Source organism: Bradysia coprophila, unplaced genomic scaffold, assembly GCF_014529535.1.
Source record: "Bradysia coprophila strain Holo2 unplaced genomic scaffold, BU_Bcop_v1 contig_151, whole genome shotgun sequence".
NCBI classification, from domain to species: domain Eukaryota; kingdom Metazoa; phylum Arthropoda; class Insecta; order Diptera; family Sciaridae; genus Bradysia; species Bradysia coprophila.
Genome location: NW_023503423.1, coordinates 141,348 through 153,680, shown reverse-complemented (window position 1 = coordinate 153,680; position 12,333 = coordinate 141,348). Strand labels below are relative to the sequence as shown.

The window sequence follows — 12,333 nt, the reverse complement described above, 5'->3', positions numbered from 1 at the left end:
TCGCTGGATTCGTGTTTCAAATCTAAAAAATATGTATTTTTGTTTTTTTCGATTAATATTTTATTTTCCGTGTAAAGCGTTGTCAGCGGCATGTCAGAGGGTCCAGAATGGTTATTTATGAAACAAGAATCGTATGAAGGTATTTTATCGCACTAGATGTCGATTGTCAGCCCGAGGCGAAGCCGAGGTTGACAAGACATCGTGTGCGATAAAATACCAGCATACGATTCGTGTTTCATACAACGTTTTATGCAATTCAGTGAGCGAATTCCCCAAGACTACAAAACAAACCACAAAAGCTCACTAAAAAAACTGAAACTGAAATTGACATCTACTGAAAAACGTGTTACAACTGTTGCAAAAACAGTTGTTCTAACAGTATTCAGAACAGTTACATTTGATGAATATATGATTATGATCGTGTCGATGTATTTTGGGTGCGATAATTTTTTTTCGCACTGACTTTTGGATGAAATAAAACTGGTTCATATGACACTGCACACAGGCTGCGTAAGTATCGAATTCACTCACTGAATTGCATAAAATAGTTTTTCGGAATTAACTCAAGAAACAATTATTTTCAATCATTTTCATGTTTTGCTTAATGTCGGCCTCGAAAAGACCAACAGGTGAATTATATGCACTGATTAGTGCAAGTACATTCACGAGAGTTAATTCAAAAAAAAGCAAATGTTCGGAGTGTTCGCCGTCCCTGCAACAAGGCCTCACCCACTATCGTTTTACATGAGCCTAGTAGTATTGGGTTGCAGGTCTACAGAAGTCCTAAAAATAATGCTAGTAAACAAATGGCTCTAGAATTGCATTTTATTTGAAATTAAATTTCTATAAAAATACAGTCAGCCGCGACTAGATCGATCACAGATCGATATTATTGTGGTGTATTTTTACGCTTGAGCAAAGCGAAAGCTTGTTTAATATTCATACCCAGTTCTCTCACTGTATTCTAATGCATGTTTAGCATTCGATGCGAGTTTCCACAAAAATCTGTGTCATATTTCAGTTAATTATGTATTTCACTTTTTAACATTTGACCATTTTATTTCGTTTAAATTGCGACAATACGGACAAAATTTTATTCAGAAACCGCATTCTTGTTTTCCTCGATTGTTTAATATTTCCAGCGTGTGACTGGTATGAGTTCAATTTCACATCGAAACGTGTATACGTTCTGTCGGTCTGATTCCAACTTAATCTATGCGTACACACATTACCTTTTATTGAATCCGAATGTATTGTTTGTGCAACAGAACAAAAATTCTTCGAAATTTCTCGAAATTTGGGAAAAATCAAATTTTAATGTAGACATCATTATGTTGACGAAACCGATTCATATACGACATACTTAGTGATTTTCGCAGCCTATAAATGTTTTACTTTACTTAAATGGAATTATTGGTCGTTGTTTTGGATAAAAAATCGAGCAAAAATAAATTTGAGTCCGATTCTATATAACACTTGTTTCAAAATAGTCCACTAGTCGTAGAGTATTGTGTCCAACCGTATTTCATCCACAGAGATCGGTTTTCATATAAAAATTGATAAGGTTACACTGAAAAAAAAAACTTTAAACGAAATGGAATATGATCCCACCAATTATATATATTAACCCGACTAATTTAGTTTTATCTCACAATCTGCCAAATAATTTTTACCAAAAAAAAAAATTTACCAAAAAAATCTGCGTCGCAAAGTGGCAGATGTTCAGGAACAGATCTGCAAGAAAATTTATCTGCCACATGCGACGCAGACTTTTTTGGAAAAGTGACAAGACATTTTGTACTAATACAATATATCAAGTCCGATTAACGGTAAGCCCGAACAGTGAAAGCTACACCGTCATCCATGGAGAACCCTAACGTCAGCTCTGTAAAAAAAAAAATTGAGCTGCCGCTTTGATAAACTAAAATATTAATTTAATAGATTTCGAATGTATCAAATGTTGAATAATAATTCCCTTGACCGAAAAGTCAAGGGTCTAATGCCAGAAAATACCGAAAAGTGTGGGTAACCAAAAGGTTCACTGTGCGGACACGAAAATGTATGAAAAACGTTAAATGTGGATTACATTTTTTCGTTGCGGACACGATAACTGTTGTATAAACCTTTTGGACCAGCAGAGTTCACAATAAAACGCAGCCTTTCAGTTAAGTGCTTGGTACGACAGTGACGTTTACTTTGTTCTCTTACATACATCAAACAGTACGGTCAGGGGAGGTTAAACGCTGTTTAATAAACAGTCTGACGTTGGAAATAACGAAACTACGCCATCTGTTGACAGGTAGCAAAGTCTGATTGTAAACAAACTAAATTTTGCCTTATCACTGAATTACGACTTTTGAGTTCGGATTTTGCTTGGTCGCAATGGTATAATGCTAAACGATCGCAAGTCGCTGGTCTACTCACCATTATGTGTGCTGAAATCCCATCCTTCGTGTCCATTTGCCAATGGAATGTTTGGCTAAAATGCAGTATACGGAAGCAACTAGGATCGGCGATTTTTTGATTGGGAATGGTTTGTGGAGGTCCCCTGACACCATTTCAGGCAAAATTTGGGCGCGGAAAGCAATTTTATTTTTTTAATTTTCCTTGTACAAAAATTTTTTATTGGAAATTGTTTTTGGTTTTATTCATTTTCATAAACCTAAATTTGTATCATAAAATGAAACAAATTCCACCCATGGAGTGGCAACTATTCTTAACAAAAGTTACCCTAATCTATTTATCCAGAACCGTGGAAACTGGCCTGATTCAGGAGAAACAAGAGAAAAATAACTTAGCTTAGTAAACTGAAAATAAATCATCTCACTACAACCACAAAACAAAAATTATAAAATATAATAGATTTCATCTAACTTCTTCAAATCGCCGTCGAATGTTTCCATTATACAAGCGGCATTAGAACGTTGAAGTGCAATGGAGATTCTTTGCTTCAAATACAATTTCGATTTCTTTTCGTTCGTCACATTTGCTAACAACTTTCCCAAGACGTCAATGAACTTAATCGCTTCTGTACACCATGGACCTAGAGTCTATATTGCAAATGGAATGATTATATAATTATCTTCTATCAATTTCTTATATTTACAAAAAATAATTTTCTTTGAGTCAAATAGATTTTCCTTATACAAAATGACAAAATTAAAATTGCTTTCCGAGCCCAAATTTTGCCCGAAACCTCCACCAACCATTCACAATCAAAAAATCGCCGATCCTAGCTGCTTCCGTATACTGCATTTCTGCCAAAAACTAGGTCCCACCTGTTGGGTGGGTCAGATCCCTTGACTGTTTGTCTGAGTTTTTCGATAGTATTTTTATTGGCAATGACTTATTGATTTCCAATGAAATGTAATTTTGTTGCTTGATGGCCACAAAAACGCATTTAGAAGAAGAACTACTAGAACGGTCTAATAAGTCTCTCATTGATGATTTAATTCTGTTTAGTTTCACTGAAAATCTTCAAAATATTGTAAATAAAATGTCCCGGTAAAAAATGACGTATGTTTTCAATAAAATTTAATCTGGTGTGAATTGCACCCATGACTTACCAAATTCTAAACCCGTCAAAGTTGTATTAAAAGGCTTGTATTTAATGGATGTTAACATCCTAAAGAAACATCTAACTGAGTCTGGTGTTCAATGTACCGAAATTAAGATCATGACGTTAAAAAACAAGCGATTTTTGGATCAATTACCTGATTTATTTTGAAAAGCGATCTGTGAAGATGAATGAACTTAAGAAAATACAATCCATCAATCACGTTGTAGTACGATGGGAATACTATAAACAAAGTTCAACTGTGACGCAGTGTCAAAATTTTCAATTGTATGGCCATGGATCAAGAAATTGCAGATTATCTCCTAAATGTGTTAAATGCGGTGGTGATCACGTAACGAAACTTTGCAATGTAAATGTTGATATTGACAACAAACAACTTCTTAAATGTGCAAACTGTAACAGTAATCACACGGCAAATTACTCGCAATGCCCTTGTCGCATAAAATATGTACAATTGAAGCAAAATGTATCCACAAATCGAATTTATGGGCGACACATTTCAAGGAATCTACATTTGATCTTCCAGGAAATAACACACTTTCTCAAAGGAATGATTTATTCTCACCTAAAGAACTGATGTCCATTTACAAGGAAATGATTTACAATATCCAGCGATGTCGCACGAAATTCGAACAATTAGAAACTCTGGGTGAACTAGTGATGAAATACCTGCAGCCTGATCATGTCGAAAAACCGTAATACTAAATTGAAAATTCTATATTGGAATGCACACAGTGTACAGAAGAAAATTCTCGAAATATTCGATTATCTCATTAAGAACCAAATCGACGCTTTATTTGAGTAAAATCCGCCGAGAAAAATTTAATAATTTTTCTCTTGATATTACTAACACTGGATATTTTGTAACGATATATGTTCGCGACATAGCGAAGCGTATAAGGTAACAGAATAGTAGATGATATGAAATTACTCCCGTAGAAGCGTTCCAGACGCTGTTCCAGCAGTTGGGCCCACAGAAAGAAGGAAAAAATCTGCATTTTGGCACCAACTTTTTTTACAAAACTTCGGTAGGCTTGCAGCACAAAAGTACTGGTTTCATTTATATGTGGGACGATAGTGGGTGAGGCCAGCTACAACACCCCATACTCAGTTCCGCGGAACATAGAAGCTGCAGAGAAGGCGGACTCTCCGAACATTCACTATATTATTAGTAATAACTCTCGCGGATATACTCGCACCAAGCTGTGCGTATACTCTAATTGTAGGTCTTTCCAAGGCCGACATTCGTACATCATTACAATAATTTTTAATAATTGTTTCGAGGGACTTTTTTGAAAGTGGACCAGGCTCCGTCGGAGCTATTTTTTTTGCGACGGTTTGTTCTTATGCCCAGATAGCCCTTGGTCCCAATAGTCCAAAACCGCAGTCGTTTAATTTTCATGTTTGCGTCTTGGCTGGTGGTGAAGGTACAAAAGTCGAAAAAGGGTGTTTTTTATACGTGATTTACTGCTGCTTCAGACGATGGACACCCATGTGTGGCGGCTCGTTGGATAGGTACTGTCCAGGAGACCCGGGGCAAAGACAGATATCAAATGTGTACTCAAGCACTATTCAAAAATAACAAAAAGTATGTGTCAGTCAAATGCCGGAAATTTTGATGAGCTTTATTAGGTGATATTTTCTACCTGGTGACTGTTGTTATACAGATCAGTGGTTGCCCTGATAGAGGCTTAACCCAGCTCTACAATTATACCTCAATTTCCATAGAAGTGAAAGGTTTCAGGATACTTTTTTCGGTATAAAGCAAATGTCTTCCTTCACTCGAAAGCAAAACATTGATTTTAGAAAAATACACGAATTATGCTGTTTTTGATGTCTGCATCCAATGATCTAACCATAAACATTCTCCAGGTGCGAGATATCACCTTTTGAAGTTCATCAAAATTTACGGCTTTTGACTGACACAATATTTTTGTTATTTTCGAACAATGGCACAGAACACGTAAGATATCTATGCTTGCCCCGGTTCTCCTGGCCAGTACCTATCCAACGAGCCGCCACACATGTGTGTCCATTGTCTGTAGCGGCAGTAAATCACGTATAAAAACACCCTTTTTTCGACTTTTGCACCTTCACCACCAGCCAAGACGCAAATATGAAAATTAAACGACAGCGGTTTTGGACTATTGGGGCCAAGGGCGATCTGGGCATATGAACAAACCGCCGCGAAAAAATAGCTCCGACGGAGCCTGGTCCACTTTCAAAAAAATCCCTCTTCTTGAGTTATTGCCAAAAAACTGTTTTCGTTACCCTCTGACATATCCTCACTTTTGAACCTTTTTCACAGAAAGTAAATTTTTTTTCAAAAAAATGGCAGATACGTGTTCGCTAGAGTTAAACGACGAATCGAATGAGCTATCACTCATTAAAATCGGAGACCGCTTGTTCCCCAATCACCTGAAGTCTTGGCGATATCACTCTTAAAATTCATCCACACTGAAATATGTGCAGTTAAAGTTTTCAACCGAAGACTTACACTGTTCTTACCAATATTTCTCTAGTTACACGAGCCGTTCATGGTGGTGTGGGGTATCATTTGAAAGGTAATTTTATGTGCTTTTGGACCAAATAGGGTCTTATGGGGGTTTGAAAGCATCTACGATGAAATGAGAAGTTGAAATGTTTAAGTGCCCATATTTCATCGCATATGCATCAAACCCTATAAGACCCTATTTGGCCCAAAAGCACATAAAATTACCTTTCAAATGATACCCCACACCACCATGTACGGCTCGTGTAACTAGAGAAATATTGGTAAGAAAAGTTCAAGTTTTCTGTTGAAAACTTCAACTGCACATATTTCAGTGTGGATTAATTTTAAAACCAATGAGTCTCTATTCGGCTCAATAGTATACATGTGATTACCTTTCTAATGACACCCCACACGACCTTGTACGGTTCGTGTACCCGGAGAAATTTTGGTAAGAAAAGTGCAAGTTTTCGGTTTTTGATCACCTTTCACCAGTCACAAAAGCTTCGAAGAATTTTTTTGAAAGTGGTTTTGGGTTCTAGGGTCGAAGTCCTTTCTAGGCACATATAAAAAAGTCCACTGGAAAATGCGTCCGATTTCGATAGGCTGTTTTTCAAAAGAATCCCTCGAAAAAAAAAACAATTTTGATAATTCCTTTTTTTAATGCGTGCAATCAAATTTCCGGCTAAGTTCGAAGATGGGATATGTAGGACTAAGGATTTGGAAGCTGTCTTGGAAAAACATGATTTAAGACTGTTGATTATAGATTCAATAGAAGAAGATTACTTTGAAGAAATTTGATTTGGTTGGGTAGGTAGTTGGCTCACAAATTTGATAGTTAACTAACAACTTGACTGAATTTCATGTGTCTTACGGATGATAGACACTCTAAAATGTTTGTCACACAATGTTCACTACTATGATTGAAAATACATTAAATTATTGGTTTTGTACATATTTGTATACTATCTAAACATAGTCATTACCGTCATATCTCATTGGAACAATATCTTTTACTGAGTTCGTTCGCAATAGTGCGTCCGCTAAGGCTGGGAAATACACTAGAAAAGTGCAAATTGAGGTAAAATTGATTTTATGATTTTATTATGATCTGTATGGATTTCTGATTCCGAAATTATCAGAGGCAACTCCGGCAGCTCACTCGTTCCGCCTGGAGCGGCCGTTATGTCACTTTGATCACTCAATCACTTTTTTTAATCGTTTTCCTTTAATCGTTTTCCTTACAGCCTAATCCACTTCCTTCAAAAAAATACAAAACTGCACATTTTTGAACAGGAATTGCGTCTTCCGCAAGGATTACTATTGAGGTGCTTTCTCCTTGCGAGTAGCACGACTCTGGCTCGTTTCAGGTTCAGCCAAAAATCCAATTCTTGTTCAAATATGTCGTGTGGGGTATCGTTGCAAAGGTGATGAAATACAGTTTCAGATAAAATTACATTTTGGGCAGTAAAATAAATTGAGTACACGTCATTTAAAAACGAAATAACTAAAAGAAATTGACAAAATATTTTTGACACTTTTGAAATATCCTATGAAAAAGTGCACTCTAGGCGGGATATCTCTTGAAGTTTTTGACCGACTTAAATTTTTTAAAAGCGTAAACTATAGGATTTTGAATTGGCTACAAATTTCCCGAAGAAAGTTTTCGGAATTTTTAGTATTTCGATGGGATTTCAAGGTTTTAAGCAGAAAAAAAAATGAACCTCCAACTTCTTCCATTTCGGCCATTTTGGATTTTTTGTCAACAAAAAAATTATTCTAAAAAAAAACTTTGAACATTAAAGAATATTTTACAACTTATTCCACATCGATATCTGTTTAGAAATAGGCATGAAAATTCAGTGAAGCCAAAGTGACATAACGGCCGCTCCAGGAGGAACGAGTGAGCTGCCGGACTTGTCCCTGATGATTTCGGAATCAGAATTCCATACAGATCATAATAAAATCATAAAATCAATTTTACCTCAATTTGCACAATCTTTTGCCTTAGCGGACACACTATACAATCAAAATCAATAATTGTAAAAAAATGTATGTGGAAGATCGGGGAAGACTCTTGAGCTCTATCGGCATTCCCCAGTTCGGTTGTACTACGGCAAATACTTTAGATCGTACCCAATTTTGTAATTTGTGGGCACGAACACGAACAGCAAATCATAAAAATGCCCACAAAACTGTCCATGAATACACTAGAATGAAAACATTTTAACTTTACTCTGTCGTGGTATAATGCGATGTTTGATGTGTAACTAGATTGATTTTGATTTAAATTTTTTAGTATAGAGTTTATGTGATAAAGTAACTGGATACGTTATAGGCGCAAAAGATTTCAATTTAGAAATAATGAATTGAGACGTAACCAGCAGCGATGTAATCGGAAAATGTTGGGACCGAAATAATTTTATTTAATAAAATAGTATGTGAAGCTTGCTATTTAGCCGCATCAGTAGATATTGCTTTCATTCAAGCGACCGACATTAAAAACCTTGAGAGGTATGCACAACTAGCATCTCAACTAGTATCTTAACTGGCATAGCAAACGATGTCAGCATATAAACAGTAGTATACTTTGCTTTGATATGGTTGCTCCTTGACAGCTGATCACCGACTAAAGTTTGTCCTTGTTTTGGAAGAGATGTTTACTCTTTGACAGCTAATCACCGACTAAAATTTGTCCTTGTTTCGGAAGAGATGTTTTCTCTTCCACAGCTAATTACCGACTAAAGTTTGTCCTTGTTTTGGAAGAGATGTTTACTCTTCGACAGCTAATCACTGACTAAAGTTTGTCCTTGTTTTGGAAGAGATGTTTACTCTTGCACAGCTAATCACCAACTAAAGTTTGTCCTTGTTTTGGAAGAGGTGTTTACTCTTCGACAGCTAATCACCGACTACAGTTTGTCCTTGTTTTGGAAGAGGTGTTTACTCTTCGACAGCTAATCACCCACTAAAGTTTGTCCTTGTTTTGGAAGAGATGTTTACTCTTCGACAGCTAATCACCGACTAAAGTTTGTCCTTGTTTTGGAAGAGGTGTTTACTCTTTGACAGCTAATCACCGACTAAAGTTTGTCCTTGTTTTGGAAGAGATGTTTAATCTTCGACAGCTAATCACCGACTAAAGTTTGTCCTTGTTTTGGAAGAGATGTTTACTCTTCGACAGCTAATCACCGACTAAAGTTTGTCCTTGTTTTGGAAGAGATGTTTACTCTTCCACAGCTAATCACCCACTAAAGTTTGTCCTTGTTTTGGAAGAGATGTTTACTCTTCCACAGCTAATCACCCACTAAAGTTTGTCCTTGTTTTGGAAGAGATGTTTACTCTTCGACAGCTAATCACCGACTAAAGTTTGTCATTGTTTTGGAAGAGATGTTTACTCGTCGACAGCTAATCACCGACTAAAGTATGTCCTTGTTTTGGAAGAGATGTTTACTCTTCCACAGCTAATCACCGACTAAAGTATGTCCTTGTTTTGGCAAAGATGTTTACTCTTTGACAGCCGATCATTGACTGAAATATATCTCATTTTGGCAGAGATGACTATATGACAGTTAATCACTCTTTTACAGCTCATCACCGAGTAAATGTCAAACATTTGTTTCTATTTTCAAACATGGGCAAAGTGCCTGCTCGTTTTCAATGAACATACTTTCAGGTTAGGATTCTCTGTGGGTTATTTTTGACATTTGACTTGATCTATTGAGGAGACAGTTGTAATGCCACTTAGTGACATACTACACACCGAATGGTTTTTAAAGACCGATGGGGTTGTATTTAGTAACTACCATCTGATAACATGAAATTGTAATCAGTGATAGTATTAGTGCAAAATAAATGTCTTGTCACCGTTTTGGTAACGAAATGGCAATTTTTTTTTCGATGGACACACATCTAGGTTGCTTAACTAATTTTACCATAAAAAAATATTGAAAAAGAAATTTAAATCTTTTTTAATTGATTTTCAGAGTTACGATCGTTGGATGTGGGTTGGCGGACTGCAAATATTTTGACCCGAAAAAAGTGAGTTATTATACCTATATTACTGATGCTGAAGAAGATGTTTTAATTACAAATTTGATTTTATTTTTGGAAATAACTAATCTTGCTTCTGATTTGTTCTATAATGGTGATGGTAACCATGTTTGTAATTGCCAACTGATTTTATTAGCGGAATTAATGTTAGGGCTAAAATGAAAAAATGATAGCGTCGCTTACTTCACTTTTGCGCGGTAACCGGAACGGTTACTACGGAATTGGATGAACAGAAATGGATATCTTCAGAATGAAGGAATTAAAACAGAAATTTTTGTTTGAGGGAGAGATTGGAATTTTGGATCAAAATGTAAATTAATGTGAATGAGGAGGAGTGTTGATTTTTCAGTTTTGTGATCAGAGTATCATTTACAAAAATTGCATTTTGATCACGTACGCATAAGAAAATAGAAGTTCATTCTTGTAAAACGTCTTTATTCCACGATTATAAAGACGTTTTATAAGAATCACTCTCCACAACTACACTCACGAATTCTCGTATATAGAAAATCAGAAAGCTAACAAATTGTTCGTTTATTAACAAAAACAAAAGGTTCTTCTTGTTTCACTGTTTCACCAACATATGAGAGTAATTTTTTGTTCTTTGAATCAACCCGCGACTGTATTTATTAAAAACATAAATACTCTTAGGTAGCCCTGCAATGTTTACAACTTTTACTGTTTTTATGCATTCATTAAAAATAATATCCAACGAAAACAAGTTTCTCTCCAAATAATATCTCTCGGCACCAAAAGCATGTATATAACATACAAAACAAAGATTGTGTTTTTAAATTAATCGATTCTCGCGCTCATTCAACATTTATGTTAAAGAAAAGTTGAACAGAATGTAGTACGAGTAAGATATGAGGTAGCATTAACGAATGGAAATATGCTACACAGCTCTCCCAACGTTGAAAAAGAAGGCATTATTTGCTATTGAGATGGCGGAGCATTTGACACCTGCAGAAGAAGTACAAGCACCGGGTAGCAGCATAAACGCAGCACATTACGATCGATAACATTCGTTTGCGGTCAGCTGTAGAGTAATCATCGGTTTTCGAAGACTTAAAGCGAATAAAAAGTTCCGCGTCGATGTCTGTTTTGAAGGAAAAAAGATATTTTGTTGTCGCGATATGTTTGTTAAAGCCTATTGGCTGATGCTTTTAAATAAATTGAAATTTATGTTTCCGTAAACGTGCGGGCGTGAGACCTACTTTTTAATGTTTCCGTTTATTTGATTTGTTTCAAATTTTAATTAGTGGTTCAAGATTCAAACTTGTTGAAATTGACAAAAAAATTATGAGTGTTTCAACCCGAAGTGATTTTTTTTTTACCTTTTTGTGTTTAATTACGAAATTATTTTTCTTTTGTGTGTGATCCTAATTAAATGATGCTTTTCAACAGACAAAAGTAACAAATTAACCGAACTCAGTTGCATATTACACCATTTTGGTAACCTGAGCTGTTGGATTTACGATCACAATTACCTTTCTGTTTTTTTTCTTAAACAATAGAGAATTGTTTTTGATATTATGCTTTAAAAGTTAACCATTTCATTTATTCAATTTATTTATGCAATGAAGGAACTGAACTTTGTAAATAATGTTATTTATTGGTTGCCGATATCATCACTATGAGTGGAAAATATAAAAATATTTAACATTTTACTGTTTGAAGTTGTGGTTTTGTTTTAAAAGTGAATATAATTTTCAAGTGTTTTCGTAATTTTCTGCATCGCTTATTAAGGATTGGCTGGGTTTCGTTGGAAGTGTACTATGATATTACGGAATTATTTTTTTTTATTATGAATGCGTTAAGAAAATGACTTCATTCGACTTTTCTTTGTTGTGTTTTATTTTGATTCACATAAATTCGTACAGGAAGTGTTGACTTATGACTTCAAATGATCCACAAAAATCAAGATGTGCACAAAAAATCAAATTAACATTTTAATGGAGAAATTTAATGTGGTATGTAAACTCGTACTTTTTTGTATCTTAAGAAGACAAATCAGGTCTGCTTGTGGAGAGATCTTCTCAAAAATACGACATAATTTATCGGTGTCATCTTAATGTTGGCCTCTAATGTTCTAGAATGACAGCATATCGTATGTGTGTATTTCAGTTCAGACACGCAAAAGCTGGGAACATGATTTTATGTAACAATATTTAATCGTATGGAGGTATATTATTGTACTAGATGTCAGATGTATTGC

General features: G+C 35.4%; 1 protein-coding gene across 2 annotated transcripts in view; it reads left to right on the top strand.

The window, feature by feature from the left end:
* The window catches only part of LOC119074965 (disheveled-associated activator of morphogenesis 1), a 61,540-nt gene that overhangs the window by 1,674 nt on the left and 47,533 nt on the right, over positions 1-12,333 (top strand). Inside the window, exon 2 of one of the 2 annotated variants that reach the window (XM_037181353.1) lies at positions 10,049-10,103. The exons of the other annotated variant lie outside the window; for it this stretch is intronic. The gene's annotated coding sequence lies outside the window, so the exon portion shown is untranslated. The remainder of the gene's footprint in view (positions 1-10,048; positions 10,104-12,333) is intronic. 2 annotated transcript variants of the gene reach the window in all.